Raw genomic sequence first — 19,237 nt, 5'->3', positions numbered from 1 at the left:
CCGCTCTGTCTTGTATGAATAGCGCTTGCAATAGCGGACAAAGGCTAAGGTCGGGCTCAAAGCGAGCGCGTCTACTGTCATTCGCCAGTGAAGGCAAGAGATTTTTGTCCTGCTATTATCTATCCTTGATAGGCGGAATCTTATGAGTAATGTAAAACGATATAGAATTACTCAGGGTATAAGGAAATGAATCGTCGCTGCCACAGGTGACGGCAAACTATCCTAGAGCATTCGATTAAACTTGGCGCTAACTACAGTTAAGTGCCATCCGTGTTGGCCGACGTATACACGTACCGGCGTCACAGTAAAAACTGAACAACTTGTGTTAATAAGCGATGTTTTTGGCAAACTTTCTAAATAAGTCTTCGACAAGGCCGCCTATAAGAACATTTTTTATAACAGTTTATGATTCTATGTTGATTTGGTTGTTTCGAGTGAATTTCGAGTCTATAGAGGAAGAATCTCTGTTGCTCATCTGCCCTCGGAAATTCAGCGCGACTGGTCACCAATAACGTATGTATTTAAATGCCCGCTTCAATTATCTAAACTTATCTTTGATTAATAATAAAGAAGGTCAAAATGAGTCAATCAAGATCAATATATTCAATATTGAAGTGGACCATGCCCACCATGACGAAGGAAAAGCCACGGCAAAAAGCCTGTAGACATCTTTTTTTACATTTCATCAGCGAAGCGTTGATACCATAATCTATCAATGGATCAAACCTGATGGTTACTACTCGTAGATGTCAACATGACGTAAACAGTTTCTCGGAAGGCTCGAGCTCAATCTCCTAAATGGAGAGTCGTTCTTTCTTATGTTGAACACACAAACAGCAGATAGAATAACCTTCTTAGAGCGGATTTGGCCAGCGGTTGCTCTAGTCGATACTTTTAGCATGCGATGGCGTAGTTAAGCTTAGAAAATCAGTAAGCGGATCGATCCCCGAAAGATTGAAGCACCTCAGCATGGCCACTTGAAGGGGAGCTAATTATTTTCGGACAATTTTAAGTAGATCTGTATGTCAAATAGCAGCAAAAGCTAACGTCAACATGTTATTTTTATGTCGATGTTTATAGATATATTTCACAGATATGCCCAAGTGAAATATTTGATTGCCTTCAAGCTATTTGCTACTATATTTATATTTTATATCGGGAACGAAAAGAAAGAGTTTACTAAAAAAGACGAAAAGAATCACTATGAAATACTTTTTTTTTTCATTTTGAGAAAGACATATAATGTTTATAATAGCCGTTTATAATCATGACTATTATTAACACTGTTGTTATTATTTATTCTATTCTAGATTTATTTTCCTAGACATCCGAATGAATCAATGACGGCACTAAATAGAATTGAATATAGAACTAAATAGAAATTGACCGTAGCAGAATCTGTTTCGCCTATATTGGTACCATATACACCCCACTACGCTCTGACGCAGCTGAGCTCGAGTGCCCGTACAGATTTATGCATAGGGCTCTTTTTTGTCTATTTTTATTCTTAATTTTATCAGAAAACATACATGACGGTCAGCCCCATATTCCATTGGCATGTGTAATCTAGTATCGTCATCTTTCGTATCGTACAAGGCTGAATGCGGGCCTGCCTATGGTGGAAGATGTGAGGAGTATGTTGCCTATGAAATTCATTTGTACACTTACATTCAAATGTAAGTTAGTATTTGGGTAAACTCAGAATGTTATTAATTAGGACAGTTATACAATGAAATCTAATTATATTATAAAATGGTATTTGTCAGCTTGGGTGGGGCATTCCGCGTGATAACAGACATGGACTTCCTGATCTGAACTTCAGTTATTATTACGATTTTAGGCCACTGTGGTAAACACGTTTCTCAGGGATGGTTTTCTAAGTTTTTATTCTAAGTTTTTGCTCGCAGTTCACCATCTTAATTTTGCTCATCTCACTTCTGAAGGATACGATTTCTCCTAAAATTCTTCTTCCTCGGATCCGGAAAGCCCCGTGAAAGTAACATCAGCAAAAATGTTCTTCTTTGTGGAAATATGCCTTGTATAAGAAGTCGTCTGAGCTTGAACAATATTCGAGAGACACAAATAATAATCACCCTTTCAGATTAAGCAAAAACGTTGTTGAGGGAAATCGGTTGATTGACGTCAGTCGAGAATCATTAGCGCACACTTTATTTTTACTTATTTATTGATTGCGATCATCAAAACTGTACATCCATAAGTATTCTTCTCTATTAAGCATTATTTAGGTACAAATCAGCAACAAAAGTCTGAAAAAGTACCTCGAGCTCGTTCAGGAAATTCAGTAACAAACATTTTTCATCATATATATATTATGCCCTCATATATATATAAGGGCAAACTTAAATCATCGGTAATAGTTAAACGCTATTTTCCTCGCAGTCATAGAGGAGATACAAAACGTTTGTGTAAGACATAATCATAACAATGGATGCATCCGTATTTCAAAGTCCAACACGAGATACATTGATTCCTGGTATAACTTGATCCTGCTTTTTATCTTGTCGATTTATTCATTAGGGCGTTAAAGCGCAAAAGAGCTTTTTTTTTTTGAAGGCACCGCTTGTGCCAGGATCGTTAAGAATAGGCGGTAGGTCAAATGAAGGCACACGGTGAACTCGTTCTAGTGCGTCGGACATAATATTTAATTTTTGAAATTGGATCGAACGTCAATTGTAGAAGTTAGGTAGAATTTCTGAACGGCGGCTGATTAAAAAACTTAGTAAGTTTTGTAAGTAGAACAACATTTTGGGTTAAATCACATTTATTGTATTTATTCTCAGATCTCATATAATATAATAATCAGAGATGTTTATCAGATTTAACGTTAAAGTACGCATTATAATATTATAGTGGGTAGTCACAACGGAAACGCACTTCTATGACAAAGCATTGAAAGGTCATCGCGTTCGTATGATCGACAACTGGATAACTATAGGTCTCTCTGACGATCGATGCCTCGCAGAAATTGGCTTTTCATGTGCCTTATGCCCCTAGTCACCTTTCTACGATTTGTGTCTTGATATTTTCGTGTATACGAAAAGTCTTGTTTCTTCGTTTGGAGGAATCTTGTAACCGCTAGCCAGTACATACTTTATATTTCAAATGTACCTGCGTGCACGGCATGAGGATTACCGTAGTTACATTAGAAAGGAATCATTAGTCTTTTTTTAAACTGGCATTGATCGCGTTCCCTTATGTTTAAGTGAATATATAATAAAACGACTTAAATAACAAAATGGATGTCTAAAAATTAACTGACACCTTCAAACCTGACATCATAGAAAAGAAATGCACGTATTCAGTATAGTATATTACATTCAGTATATCAAGGAACGTTGTATGTACTCTATTGGAGTCTTTAATGGCTATATAAACAAGCATAACTTAACATGCTGCCCATCGTTACATAACTTTAATTTGACAATAATTTCTGTGCTTTTCGGTCGCACGCAAATATTGTTACTAAGGCTACAAAATCACAACCGTAGACTGTCATCCAATCGCCGCAAATTATCACGTATTTTTAAACGTCACTCTAATGTCCAACCCATTTCACGTCGAGGAAATGATTCACCGAAAAGTTCTATGGCAGACACGGAACTTCTCGTTGTAATTTTCAAATAACTTATCCAACTTTTTTTTTTTAAATTTTACCACTATTGTACGATGGTGGAAACACTTGGCGAAACTCTTCCGGGACGACGAGGTGCGGATGATAGCAGTTTACTTCCATGATCATTTAAAAGTTACGTAAGGAAGATAAGTGATATACATTTCACTTTTCACTACCCACTATACCATATATGTGCGTACTGCTTCAGATGGAGAAGTGGCTTGATATAAGTCTCCGCTAACTAAGATATATACGGTGTAGAAAGTAGACATTATCTCGAGTAAATGCTTGTGATAGAAATGTTATGTTTCTTTTTCTTAACCATACAATTATTTTATACTCAGTTTAGCTGAAAAAACTTTGTAAGATCTTTACAATTTATAGAATTTATTATGAGTTTATGTAAGAAATCTTCTTGAATCTTGCTATTTACGGCTTGTGTGTGGCTAATGTATCTACAATACATTAGTAACATATAAGCTCATAAGGTTAACCAATAAAAATGGACGAGTGTCTTTCGGGTGAATTTTTCGTAATCGATGTTATCTGAATTGTATGTAGTGCACGATGTCTATGTTTCTTCCAGCACCTCGAAGAGATGCCTTGTTTCTCATTCGAAAAAAAGAAACCTTTGTACGAGGCCAATAGAAACGCGTGCTGTATATACACATAGCCTGCCCAGAAAACAAGACGGACAAAAGAGATATATCTGCCTATACTTGTTCTATTCATTCGCACTACAGCGGATAGTGCTTTTTGCCTTATTAGCGTCTTGCCCTATCACATAGGCAATCAGACTAGGCAACCTCTACATCCGCTTAACGCGTCCATCCTACTTTGGTTCTACAATGGCGCAAGCAAGCTGGGTCGTTTCCTACGTTCCATAACGTTTTAGCAAAAGCCTGGAAACGACTGTTGCGGCGTCTGCTGAAGGGCTAACTATTTCAGAAAGGCACGTTAATTGCAAACGAACTGAGATAAAGGACAGACCGTTTTTTTTTTTCAAAAACAGGCAATGCTGTTTTATTTGGCAAACCTCTCCTTAAAAATAAGTGTTGATTGTGGTCTAACACTACGTCTGTTTGCACGAAAAGGACGATACGAAGGTCGATAGGACGCGACCGAGCGGACGCGAGTATGACAGCACTCAGGATTAGCTCGTTGATGGCGGAAAAATCGATTGAGTAACAATAAATAGCCGTGTTTGCACTCCAAGTATACGACATATGGCGCCGGACTGATTGGTAAAGAGCGTCAAGAAAGAGATATGAATATTTGAAATATCGGTTTCCAGCGATGTATGATTCCAGCAAGTAAGCTTCATAACAGCAAACCGCTCCGCACAAAATTGAATCAGTATTGTCGCAGAGGCTGTCCATCAACATACAAGGGAATGTTACTTTATTCGTACCTTAACTTACGATCATAGTTTTTCATCCTATTAGTTAGCGCTAGCCAGATCCACAGATCTTATCGATCAATATATGTAAATCAGTATTCGAGATTTTTGATCAATTGATTTATTTCTTTCGCTTGACTTCATCTAATAATCATCGCTACCTTTAGCAGGTTCACCTTGACCTCACTGCATTAAAGCACGTGCAAAATTGACTACTCACAAAAGACTGTAGTTCTTGCACTTTACTTGTGTACGATAATAATAATTTCACCGAGTAACTTTTTCGCCAGGGAAACGTTTCGCGACCCAACATGTCGCCGGCTTCCTATTCAAAACAAGACTATCGCGTCTCAATATACCTATTTACGTCTAGCCATTTTACTTATTTACTCGTACTGGCTCAACCAATCCCATTCAAGAACGGTTGTAGATATAGTAACTGAGTACATTAGAGATATGGTTACCTGTTACAACGGTTCGTTTCCCTCTGCCTATTTGAGCTATGTTGGCCGCTATTTGGTGCATTTTCATTCCATCTGCAGCAGCGTCGGCTGGCAACATCGCTTGCTGCTACTGCTACTGCCGCCTCCACCATCACTGTTCTAGAAGTAGACCCCGAACCACTATACTTCTTGTCCCTTAGAGAGCGCCACCGCACCTACCATTGTCGCTACTATTTCGGGCTTCTGATCCCCGCTGGGAATGGAATAGCCTCCGGCTGTTTTCGCAGCGGGCGAGGCAGGAGTCGAGACTGACAGCAGTAGAACTTCCACACGAGAAAGTAACAAGCAGGCAAGGGACCTAGATACGGAAAAGAAGACAGTCAACGGACGATGTAGATGATGGGTCCCCGACTCGGACCTTCCTTTTTCTTTTACTCCTGCTGCTGTTGCCGAGTCGCTGTGGGCCTCTGCCTTTGTGTCCTGCTGGTGGGAACGACGGCGGACTTTTCGGAAAATAGGGAAGGGTAAGGCAAGCAGTTCGATGACGACACGGCTAAGCTGCCTCAGGCTCTTATTGGTAGCTTGGACCATCTTGTCGTCCCAGTCGGCGATAAAGAACAAACGACAATGACGAGTTTAGCAGGTTGATGTGATCAAGTCTAAAAAATTTCATGTGGTCGGCGGTTTTGCTTTGGGTAACGCCCGCATGCTATATTTTCCTACGTGTGGGACAAAAATTGCTGCATCTGCAACCACGACGCTCATTGTTTGCGTCGAAACGTCGTAATGAACAAGGGCATCTCTTGGTATCCATTGATACTTGTACAGTACTAAAACTTGAGCGAATCCATACGGCTAACTATGTAAGTATATAATTACTGATATTGCTCTTGAAACCGTGGCAAGGGCTTTTGCGCTGGTAAAAAGTACTTCTCAGAAGATCTCGTCTTGTTTAATGTGTTTTTTGGCGTCAGAGTATATTTGATTTGAATGTTATATAAATAAATAGTCTTTCATATACCGCTTTACTAAATATCAGAAAGAACAATAGCTTGTCTTATTAGAACTGAATACGCACTACACAGAAAATGAAGGGAATCCTATGGCAAATAACGTCTAAGCGACCTACAAGTGTAGTTATGAGTAAGCAAGAAAAAACGATTTTTCAAGGTCTGATGTCTGTGATTGCCCTGAAAGATCTCGTTTGTTCATTAAAAAAAAAAGGTTTATACTAGGTCCTATGACGAAGCTCTCCTGTTCATGTTACTCCATGCGGATCCTCTCACTCTGACCGGTTTCCACCTACTAATACTGTAAAAAAGCATTAATGGCACTCCTTGAATAAAAGCGCTCTACAATAAAATAAGTTTTCTTCTTCTGGGAAATATATGGTGTTACATCTATATGTTATTGCACTTATTTTTGGTAATTTGTATGGTTGAGGTGACCAATTGAAGTACGATAACTTAAACCATGTACTCATGAATGTAGCATTCGAGTTTTTTTTCGAGAAGATCCCGTCAAGCACCGCGCAGTACAAATTGTCTAATAATGTAAGATAAAGCACTTGATAGCATACTTGCCGCGAAACGTGACCAGTTGCGCCTACACAGGCTCGTGGACGCCTTTGATCCCCATATCTACCATTCATAGCCTTAGGTATATTCTCTTCCACATTTTTCCGTCCCCATTTTATTCAACGCGAGCCATAAAACACTGATGCGGACATCGATCAATTCTTCATTTATGCTATGTAACGGCATATTACAATAGTGGCATAATATGTCATACAAACCTTGCATAAATCTACCAGGAAACAACGATCATGTCGCAAATTAAACACGTGGTATGACAGTGTTTTTGGCATGGCAAACCATGTGTTCACAGTTATTTCAAAAAAAAAAAATAGAGAAGGTTCTTGATACAGATAGGGGTAATCATTTCTGACGATAAGGAACACACCATACAAGAATTTTTTTCTACCAAACCGAATTCGGACAAATCAGAAGATCACAAAAAAGGACCCAAAAGTTATTTTATTTCAGTTTCAAAATTACAACAAATCTTTATTTATCTAAATATATGCTTCTATCTATTACATAATTAAGCTTATATGGATAAAGTATGTAGTAAAGATTATTTATGAAAGGCCCAAGCCCGGGCCTTGTCTAATGTGACTACGAGAGAAACAAATGGTCTGAATTGGTAACTTTTTCAAGCGCAGACCAATAGATTAACTTGAGGCAGGCTTGTTTTGGCTCGCTTCCGTTCTTAATAAATGTTGTATGCGTCTGTGAACAACACTCGATACGATGGCCTTGCGTCCAGTCAAAATCGAAAAAAACATCGGTCTAAGTTAACCCTATTTGTTAGATGTGCACAGCTGAAGTGAAACGTAGTTGATACTAAGGTAACCAGATTGGTTCCAGAAACGGCCTAATCCTACAACAGAAAATTCCTAGACTCCCAAATCTAAACGTATTCGGATATCGCGTTTAAACGCCGCCACGTAAAAGACGTCGTCATGTCATCGCTTGTTTTGTTCGTAGGGCGTTATTTTGGTCATGTGGTAGTGTAAAAAATACTTAGATAACGTTCTACTACTGTCACTTGTTGCCTTCTATTACTGCCTTGTAGATATATAACCTTGTTTACAGTTAGGCTTTATAGCTTTTATATACATAATTTTCAGATCGAAACCCAACCAATTCTTGTGTTGCGAAGAAAAATAACGTACGATCTAAATATGAATTAATTAAACGCATAATCTGAATATGTTCTTTGTTTCATCTAGCAATAACGAATGGAAACAAAAACAGAATCTTAATTCTGCATGTAGTAACAGTTCCTATATAAGTCGAAGGGTGTTGATACATGTGACTCAATTGTATAAACGCATTGAAATTTTAATTTCAAAAGAGTTATTTCAGATGGTGCTATTACTTCAATTTGGGTCAGGTACTAAAATATTTCAAAATAGGGAACGATTAGAAAGCGAGCTGGTGGATATTCAGATAAAGCTTCTGAGCTAAGAGCTTCGCCGCTCCGTTCACCGTAAGTTGTTACGCAAGTTTCGCGTTCAGCCGCTGTGTGGAGAAAGATAAAATTATGGAAATTCATATTCAATGCAATTCAAAGTTTCAATATTATCAAACCTTCGGAACTTTCAAAATACTTTTGTTAGACGAATTTTTTTTTTTAAACCACAGCTTTATCTGTTCTAAAGCTACATTTTCAAAGGCAAATTGAAAGTAAGTTACGTTATGTCGAAATCAGTATATTGAATTATATTACGTGATCACCGAACAAGTTGGGATGAGGTAAAACTATATCAGCCACTGAATATGAAACCAGATACGGTCGAGGCCTAATTTCACGTAGACCTCGGAAGAAGTCTCAGAGTACAACTCAGATTCGTATATATGTCAAATTGAGCTGAGGCATCATATGTTTACACTCATGATGTCGCACTTCGACAGCTTTGGTGGCATAACAATGTTGTTGATATATACACCACCTCATATATGGTCATGATCATGGATTCAAACTTACTAATACAAGATTAATGATGGTCCATATAACCATCTCTAACCCACTTAACCCCACATTGTAAAGCTGTATAGGCCAACAGCATAGATGTCTTCAACTATTCTGAGGAGCAAAGTGGTGAGCCCATCTAGGCCACTTGATAAGAGAGCCTTCGACAAATCTACTAGCATCATTTTTCTCGTCTCGAACAATGGTTCCAGGCAAATTTTGGCTCATGTGGCCTTACTCCCCCCCCCCCTCCCCTACATGACGATGACGTTGCTTTTTGTCTGCGCTTGGCCTTTCCTAGCCGGTTAAACGCGCACAAACAGTTTTTTCGAAATGTATTTTAATGAAATCCACACGTATTACATACGCTCGCTGAAGGTAGCGTTGATAGCTAAGCCGCTTGTCCTGCAAGATATATAGTATGGGCTGCTAATTTACACGGAGCAACTAGAAATTTACCGTTGCGCGATTTTTGCACTAATACCTATTTTGAATATCACCAGAGACAGGCAGGCTTTCAGTGATTTCTGCAATCACTAAGCGAAACTTTTAAGCTACAACCATAAATTTTTTTCATGTTAAAAACTGCCATTTAATGAAACTGGTATCAGAAGCACGCAAATCGTTCCCAGCCGTCATCAGCACCTAGTCTAATTCACGTTCAAGGCTACACAAGCCATAGGAATTACGCTAACCGGCCTTAATGGAAGTTTTCGAGCCACACTACTTATTCGTTTAGTTTGGACGACGTTCCCTCCAGGCCCATGCTTCTCGATTGTTTTTCCTAGCGACTAACTCACCCTATCTAGGCTATTAGCACTTTAACAGAAGAACAAGGAGACAAATATATGCAGCCAGAGCATGTAGGCCAGTTGGTTATATATGTGCTAACTATACTCCCACTTACTTCAGCGCCATGCAGGACATATAAGGTTTAGATCACACCGTACCAAACGCCTTTGTGCACTACTTCTGTTTTTCGGATCTGTCAACTCCATGCGGTGGTGTTCTTACGACTAATTGACGGCATAACGATTTTGGCTGTACCTGAACAGCGTGAACCGTGGCCAGATGGCAATATTTGATTGTGTCAGAAATGGTTGTACACATAAGCAACAATGAAAGTATACGATGTAAACAGCGCCAAATTATGCTCAGGAACAAAGGGAAATATTTCAACTCATGCGTAAAAGTGGGCAGATATTTTGTATGTGAATTTTATCACGAGCGATTCCGAATTCGCATAATTCTATTTGAAATTCTGATCCTACCTAGTACATTACGGACGCTCGGATGGAGTAGTAGACCAAGGGGAACGCATCTTAGGTGCCTCTGGATTTCCAACAGTGGCCATGTAACGCACAAAAAAGACGAACAAAAGCAAGATCCAATGAATGTGGTCTAACCAATTCCAGAGAAACAACCTTAACGACGACAATCAAAATACTCTAAATCACTTTGTGACGGCTTAAGACTACTGCATTAAATTTTTGAATATAATCACGCCAATGTTGGATTGCTCTTTAAGAAGAAAAAGCGATTCTTTCTTTCAGCGCGTTCATGGCCCTTTCGAATCGTTCCTTGGCACGCCTTGGTCCAGAATTAGGCCACTGTGCGGCTGAATACCAATGAGTGCATTGGGAGTAACAACTGAGAGAAAAACCCATCCTCAGCAAAGTGGAGTAATTTCCGTCTTTGCCGTATATCGCCCACATTCACGATGACCACACTTTTTTCCGCCTTCGGGATGACCGCAAAGTCTATCCTGACAGATGGGCCTGGAAAAAAGCGTTTACTAGACTAGCATCCAAGACCTTCGCGAAGCGGCCGTTCTCATGGTGAGTGAATATCTGTAAAAGGTTTATCTTGATTTCACGTCATTGCTAGATCAAATGCTATTCATCTCATTGTGTTCAGTATGTATGCTATAGTGGAAATTAGAAATTCAGTCGACTTAAACACAGTAGATAAATGTCAAGCTCAAAGGGGCCTGGCGTGACTTCTTGTAAAATGGAGGAAATCAGAGTTTAGTGAGTCTGACCCTAGGCACCATCAGCCGCTGGTGACGTATGTACATCACAGATCTCCGAAACTTTCAAAATCCAACAGCAAAAATACAGACGAATATTGTTCTGAACCAGCTGTGTCAATAATGTGTAAGATCCGAAAAGTCTCAGCAAAGATGCCACTATATATACATCGATTTGAAACATACTACAAGTAGAGAGTGCAATGGAAATTGCGAGGGTCACACATAATTCGACCAAAAACATTTTTGGCGACAGCGCTACGAGGATCGGCTCAAAATGCTGATACTTCGCCTTTCTAACAAAAAACGATATCGAATTTGCCACTGTCGCTTGGTGGAAGTAACTTATCGTTAACGTAAATTTATTCGTTAGCGTAGCTTGCTTTAACTTCAACAAGAGGCAAACTGTCTAGATTAAAAAACTCACTGTGTTTACATTGAGTCTCAAAATGCTCTGGGACAATTTGCCATTTGTTTGTCATTTAATCAAAAGCTCAGTGCTCGTCTTTGTGCTCGAACAAAAGACCAAGGGTCCTATTTACCCTACAGTTCTCTGAATTTGAAAGCTTAATATACAGACACAAAGGAAATCAAAGCAGAGGCAGCCAAATACGCTATAGATTTTATCCGATACGTTTCCCTGCTGTTGTCGTTTGTTACGGAGGTATTCGTGTGAACGTACGCATCCGTTGAATCTATGCATATTCTCTCACATGCGGTGGTAATACACGGCTGTTGTCCAAACGAACCGATTACTAAAAGAGAGGTCTACGTCCATGAAAAATGAAACTTTTAAACTTGTTCTATTCGAACATATAGTACAGTTTAAGAAGTAGTTTAGCTTCGTATACTGGTCATAAGACGAGCTTATTGGGTCAGTAGAATTGTTCTCTATGCCACTGAGCCTTAGACGGCAACGTAATCGTTCCTTCCGGGCGCAAGTTACGTTTTCCAATAGTTATTCAACTAGCGGATCATTCACAGCAAGTGTTGATGCGACGTACCAATATGTTTGCAGTCTTACCCCAATGCTCGCTAGAAGTAAATGCCGGCGTTCGAAGCAGTTGCCTTGTGGAGAGAGCAAGTTTCCAATGCAGGCGCCAATATGCTCCAGCTTGGGCCGGTGCAGGGCGCTTTAGTACTTCAATTCAGAGTCAATTAATCTCCCAGAGCATAACGCATTTCCGCAAGCTTTAGTAGAAAGTGATTTGGCCAAGTACTCATTATAAAATACAGTATAACAATCTTTTACGCGTCTTTCGGTTTCGTTGACTTTGCAGTAAGCAGAACATGGCTTTTAGTTTCTGTGCCGTAACAAAGCGTAATTCCGCGACACGTGGACATGCGGCATGCACGCCTTTGTCGGATTAAGCCAGATAGGCTTGACCGATGGTTTATCCTGGATACATACAAGTTTAATAAAAATCCCGGCGTCAGGACTTACTAAAAAGAGGTACCTAATGAGCATGAACCGATTTGTGTTAGAGAATTTTGCAAGAGTTTTCATTATTATCTTTTATCCCTTTACGAAACTGAATAGCTACTGGATCTAATGTAGATAATATGCCACATAGACGTGCCTTCTGATGTAAACGTTTTTCTAATTTCTTGAAGATTTGTTTTACGAGTAGAATGATTGGCCACTGACAGTATAGATAAGTATTAAAATATTCTAAATATAATAATTTTTTTTAAAAAATAAAATACATTTCCTAGATCTTAGGTTATACCTATAATGATGTCGCTTACAGGGTGTTTGTTCACTGTGCTTTTTTCTGCCTTTCTTCATATAATAACCAGCAACAATGGAGGCGCTGTATTACGTACGTTGATAATATTGCACGATAATGGGAACTCATTGGACGAAGTAGGTGTACATAACAGAGTCTAGTATGAATACCTATTCTGATAGCGTAACCGATCGCAAAATACATCTTCCGAAGACTCTGCGTTGAAGCCGCACTACAAGGGATCAATACATCCCGGTCTACGAAATAGCCCATAGCCAGTTACCGTTTCTGGATTATTATTTCCGTACTTGATATAAACACCCATTTATTTCACTGCCTGCAAATATAACGGTGCAGTCGATGATCAGCGCATAATTATTTTATATATACATTATTTCTGCTGAATTTTCGTACAAGCCACAAACGTTACTCGGCTCAAAATGCGTCAACGGGTACTATGACCTATTCTAGTAGATGATGTCCTAGAGTAACTCAAGCATATTTTACAGCTTTCGAAATTAATTTAGTATTTATAGCACAATCGGTAGCGTGCGCTCTACTCGTATCAGCATTTTCTTATGACATTCTGGCGCTTGCCTCAAGCGGCCTCCACAACTTAATATATCATGCATTTACGCAGCGAAGATCGACATTATACGCTCTTTTATATACGCAAGATATCCATAAGCCTCAGCTCGACTAAGAGCCAAAATGAAGGATAACCTTTACTGGTATATGAATAAAAAAACCTTACCTCGCTCAAGAAGCTGACTACTTCCTCTCCGAGTGGTCTCCGAGGACTTGCTCAAGCCAGGCTTTCCGGATACCATTTTGCCAACAACATAATTACATCAATTTTGTTAATGCATGCTTAGTTCTGCCTGTTTATATCTCGCCTTTAATTAACTACTACGATACTGTCAGGGACTTTTCCTTCAGGAAACAGCTTGGTAACATTGGGAAAGGCTACGAAACACAGTTAAATCGACATGCTTTCGCCTATGAAACATCTAGCTAACATCCGCAAAAAAATGTGCCTAGAGTAACTGTAAAAGTAAGCCTATTGAGAACGTACTGGCCAAAGTCGAGGACAGCTTGAGGTATGATTCTTGTGAGTGCTGTTGTCAGAAAGCGTTGTTTAAAGCCCTAAGCTACTCTGGCAAGCACCTAAAGTAAATCCAGTGAGCGTGAGCCAGTGTTCTTAAATAGAATATACCTTGGAAACTAAACCTGCGCTTAAATTGAATCTATAAAAGCAGGCATAAAAATCGTACAATTAAGTTTGCAATTAGTGTTTTTTTTATTCGTAGCAAGAATTCCCGCTAACTTAAGTGACTAGTACTAAGTTCGTACGTTAAGCCACTCGGACCAAATTGCACCCCTCACTTCGGTATTTAACACGTTTCAGCATCTAAAATATCGCTTTCTGGCTAGAGAACCGATACAAAATAGTCTCATCATAGTTATACTGCTACCGCTACGTATGACCCCTGTCGGAGGATATCTGATGGTTGACAAGGTCGGTTATTTTTAAGAGAAAATAAGACGGCCCATGTTGTATGATATGATTGGAAAAGTTCACCTTTAAGTACTATAGTTTAATTGTAACAGAAATATTGTACATTTTAATTGATGAAGCATTACAAGCGTGAGCTAGCGGTGATGTTTATCACTTTATTTGGTATTCTACCTTTCTTAGAATTCTAAGACCGAATCGTAAAATCATTATTTTTGCCAAAATTACCGGAGTGTTCCAAGGCACAATTGCATTATTTACAGCGCAGGCAATTAACTCGGCAATCGCTATCCGTAGCCTTTATTTCACCCAAGCAAGTTGTACACTGTACAACTTACTTATTACTTACTGTCAAAGAAAGAGTGGAAAGGCGGCCACCGACGCCGACTAACCCCATGTCCTGAAACGTACTGAAGCGAGAAAATGTTATCAAAATAGCCGAGATCGAAGTTAGGCTGGGCCTCGTATAGGGTTAGGACCCTCTATTGGGTCAAAGCCATCAAATGATTTGTTGTTTTTTTGCGGGATTTTTGTATAAGGTACGTGTCGGGTTTCCACTGCGATAATCAGAAGCGGTAGCACCGGGTACTGTAGCCACTTATGTGGAATATATAATGAAGCTTATTTATATAGAGAATTGGCTTGGTAAGTGCTATTCGTCGCTTATATGCACCTATTTAAGTCCTTAGCTAAAAGCATAACAACCTATAATTAGTAGCAGTAAGCGATAAAATAACTGCTCTTTATATACGATTGGATTCCGCAAACAAAAACGTAGCGTTCCAAAACAAAGGTAAATGGTATACGCTTTACTCGGCACATTTCTGCTGAAACAAAGGAGTGCGAAGCGATCGTTGAACTTGTAAAAAAAACTTATTTACCAACAATGAAAAACTCTCTATCTAAACAGTCTATTTGATCTTTTCACTGCCAGTTTCTGTTAAACTATCGTAAATCGGCTGGGAAATTGCCAGCGTCTGTACTACTCCCGAAGCAACCTTTGCATATTGATTATAATTAGGCAAAACGTATTTCGTACTAAGACTAAGTATGCAAACGTCCCCCTAACGGAGTGTTACTAAAGACCTTTACTGCTCTGTGTCTGACGATTGTTCGACCTAAAAGACGTTCCGCTTAACAAAGCATACAGATGTATATATAATTTCTAAATAATATTCGTCTTTGAGAAATGCATAATATACCTTGCAGACACGAAGGCAAAGATAAATGGATAATGCAACGAAACAATAATTGCGTAAAATTATATGTTCACTGAAACTAAAATTACACACTACATACAGACAGACGGTCTGGCATATTGGTACGTCGGAACCTGATTTGATCGTAATGAACAATTGGTTATTTCGTTCGCTGGAAATACGTGTACTGGCATATACGCAATAGCTTTAACTAAGCCAGCGACGACAAAGCAAAAGCTACACGTCAAAAACTACACGTCCAACGGACAGCGTGGGAAGTCCTGTTGATGATCACGCTCTTACCCCATTTTCACCTACAAAACACGCATTTCCAGAGCCACGCTTGTGGGACTGAACTAATGTTAATTACGAATTTGTCGCACTCGTGATTAAGAATCTCTTCCAGCGTAGTATTCGAGCGTCCTTTTGGCGGCAAGGCAGGCGTCGTTCAATCTGATAGGAGCCGGTTGGGTCTTAATGCAGCAGCGCAGGAATTTCATGGAATCAAGGCTATGTTAGTGTAATCGATATTATACGTAAGAAGGCGCATTTAGGGGATGACGTATCTTGCGTGCGGTGCTGACTAGAAAATCCTTTGAGACGCCATATATTACAGCCGTGTATACGTACTTTAATCATCTGGAGCGTGTGTATGAGGTTTTGAGGACTTCGGTCATGTGTTAAAGGGATAAAGCTCAGTTGTTTTACGTGTATATGCATGTTGGATATGCGCATTTTTCAAACATTGTTGATGTTTAAACTCAGCTTTATGGGACCGTATTTACTAACTGACTAAATCAATTTCTAAAACACATTTGGTTCTTTATCATATAGTATTTAAATGCTCGTATCTAGAATTCCTATGGTTGTCGTATACCATAGTGTCACCTCAGCCATGTATAGAAGAACGCTTTCATTGAGTACAGTGAGTCATGCCTTTGGGGATGTTTGACTGTAATTTGCAACGCTACTTGTTTAAGCGAAGAACACTTATCGTGATTTCAGAAAACTATTCCTTTGCAGACAATCCACGAGAGCAGTATATATATATATATATATACATTTTTAGCTCTATAAAACAGTTGCATTTTGTAGTCCGTAAGTTCTTCGAATTAGTGTTATTAGTAAATAATAAAATGCAAACATTACGCAAGAACATAACTATATTTTGAAACCCCTCACAGATAGCCGTATTATCCATTGAAAGGGTTTAGAAGCTCGTGTCCCATAAGCCACTGTATTTCGTACATTTCGTCTGCCTGTAAGCCTTCACTTTTTTATGCTTTCGTTGTTCTATCGTTCATTGGTAATTACGACTGACCAAGAAGACTGAACGTTATCGTACTGATCGAAGTTCGTTTACGTTGAAATTATGCCAGAGTGCTCCAGTTGATGCAGCGAGGGCTGCTCTATTGAGAATCCGGCCGAGCATTTTACGGGGAAAAATATGACGATCTTTAAGTAGGGTGCGGCAGGACACGATGGAGTGAAAGCATAGCTTGAAACCGATTCACATTACGGTACAAACTTCGTAATACATATTTCGCCGTGCTACACTTGTATCACGCATTTCAAGGCTTCCTGATTCATCTAACCAGGCTGGTCCGCGTCCTGCCAATAGCATACATTGCACGGCAGGTCCAAAGAAAGGGACACTTATCGCACGAATCAAATATTTTTTCGGTACCATGGAAACATTCTTTCTTCAGTTACACATACATCTGCTATACCAGGCCTCCGTCGCGTCGGCACGGACAATTGCAACCGTGTGAAATAAGAAAAACTATATCAGGCCAATGACGTCAACAGGAAAAAAGGGACAGCTATTTGAATGAGATTTTCTGCCTTTGATGTACAGCTTTCATTCATTTCAGAACTCTTGTTAGAGATTTTTTGTTTCCAAACATTCTCTAAATAGTTATGGCCAATGGGAGAGAATCCAACGGATAGGTTTTGCTTACTCTGAACCTGGTCAGACTGTCGGTATTCAGGTGGACGACGAAAACGCTCTTTCTTCTCCGTGGTATTTTTAGCTATCGCATTTTATAAGAGAATTTAGGATCGGCAATGTTCAGCATAACTACGTAATCATTAGCGTATTGCAGTTAGTTGTATGTATTTAACCATTGTGCAAGAGTGTCATATAAGTTTCAATCGAAGAAAATAGGACGATTACGGTATCACCCGTTAGGGCAAATACGCTAGAGCATAAGAACGGGATCTGGCAAGTTGAACGGGAAGTGGTGTATAGAACGCTAAATTTTTGACAGACCCTCACGCAACCACGCAACACAATCTGGCAGAGTGACAGGTTGCTCCTATATCCATTAGGAGGTGAACACGCTAAGAATCGCCGGGTAAACACCCACATGTAGAATGGTCATTGATAACCTGGCTGGCTATATGCAAAATGTTCTGGTACTAACATTTCTTCTTCTATCATTCCGTCACAGTGTAAACGATAACCAACCGATCAAAGTAGCCGATGTGGGCTATTCACTAGAGTTTCGCCTTGCGTCCCTACTTGTTCATTTTGGGAGCAAGCTATCAGCTTATTGTATGTGCGTCGTCGTCCTTGTGACTATTTTTGTTTGGCCATCGAAGCACTCCAGCCTAGCAGAAGGTCCACTAGGCGACTCGGGAATATAAATGTTTTCTACCAGCCTCGTAGCTATTTCGAGCTTGCACGGCGTGTGGTACATCGTTGTATTATGGCTACTAGTTACCATTGACGAGAGCCGCGAACGCCGCTGAACAGTCACAGCGAGCCAAGAGCATATAGTATATGAATAGATGCAATGTTTAGAGTCTGCGGAAATCGTGTGGAGCGTACAAAGCTTTTATGGTCAAGCTGTTGCTCGCAGTCTCGACATATTATTATGAAATATTGAAAGACGCGAGACGAAAGAGTGTGCGAGTCACGTGCTTGGAGGTAGATAGAAAGTTGCCGTAAATTTTATTTCAGTCTTTGTATCAAACCGTGTACGTTACATTACATTGTTCGAATATTGTATGGACAACAGAACGTTTAAGGTGGAACAACGAAAAAAGAATGAAAACACGAATGTCAATAAAAAAAACAAAAGATTATCTCGGTGTAAACGACATGACCAGCTTCAAGGCGTAATTGGTCTTCCCTCGACGCATAACGAGCTGCCCGGACAGTCGTCGTTGTTTATGTGCTTCGTGCATTTAGGGATCAGAAGTTGTCTTGGATGCCTTTATGAATGCGCTTTTCAAAAGTGCTACTGTCAACAGAAACCAGAAAATATTCGGGAAAAAAATGCTTATAATTTAAAGATCTGTGTAAAATCTGTGTAGAAATGGAAAATAATCAATACTTTTTTTTGTATTTCGGCGTCTAGGTGAATAGGGTCTTAAGAGTCGTTGGTGTCAAAAAGCTTTTTTCTCTAGTAAGTCGCATTCAATAGGATCTGCCACATGTTGCCTTATTTTATGAGCCTGCAGGTTAAATTCCAAATCTACATCGACCTGAGTATCTTTAGTGTCATACGCAAAGTGTTGTTTACTAGCACTACCGACCCTAAATACTACTACAGACCTTCAGCAGGTCGCGCACTTCGTACGATCTACTTTTTTAGAGTTCACGCATGCGCTCTCGTGGTCAGCTGTTTTATTTATATAGTTTCGATTGTGAAACAGTTAATTACACACTATGTACTTATACATATAATGGCACAACTCACCGTAGTTACAGCAGCCGAACCTGACATTGCTGTGCAAGCTTTT

General features: G+C 39.5%; 1 long non-coding RNA gene across 1 annotated transcript; it reads left to right on the top strand.

Annotated features, from left to right (window-relative positions):
- Nucleotides 1-216: 216 nt before the first annotated feature.
- On the top strand, nucleotides 217-13,136 carry LOC147752097 (uncharacterized). The gene is made up of 4 exons (XR_015315029.1): nucleotides 217-513; nucleotides 10,567-10,851; nucleotides 12,323-12,495; nucleotides 12,843-13,136. It is a non-coding gene; the product is annotated as an uncharacterized LOC147752097 (long non-coding RNA).
- The last annotated feature ends 6,101 nt before the right edge of the window (nucleotides 13,137-19,237 follow it).

The sequence above is a fragment of the Varroa jacobsoni genome, unplaced genomic scaffold (assembly GCF_002532875.2).
Source record: "Varroa jacobsoni isolate VJ856 unplaced genomic scaffold, vjacob_1.0 contig00059, whole genome shotgun sequence".
In the NCBI taxonomy this organism is placed as follows: domain Eukaryota; kingdom Metazoa; phylum Arthropoda; class Arachnida; order Mesostigmata; family Varroidae; genus Varroa; species Varroa jacobsoni.
This window is presented reverse-complemented; position numbering and strand designations above follow the sequence as displayed.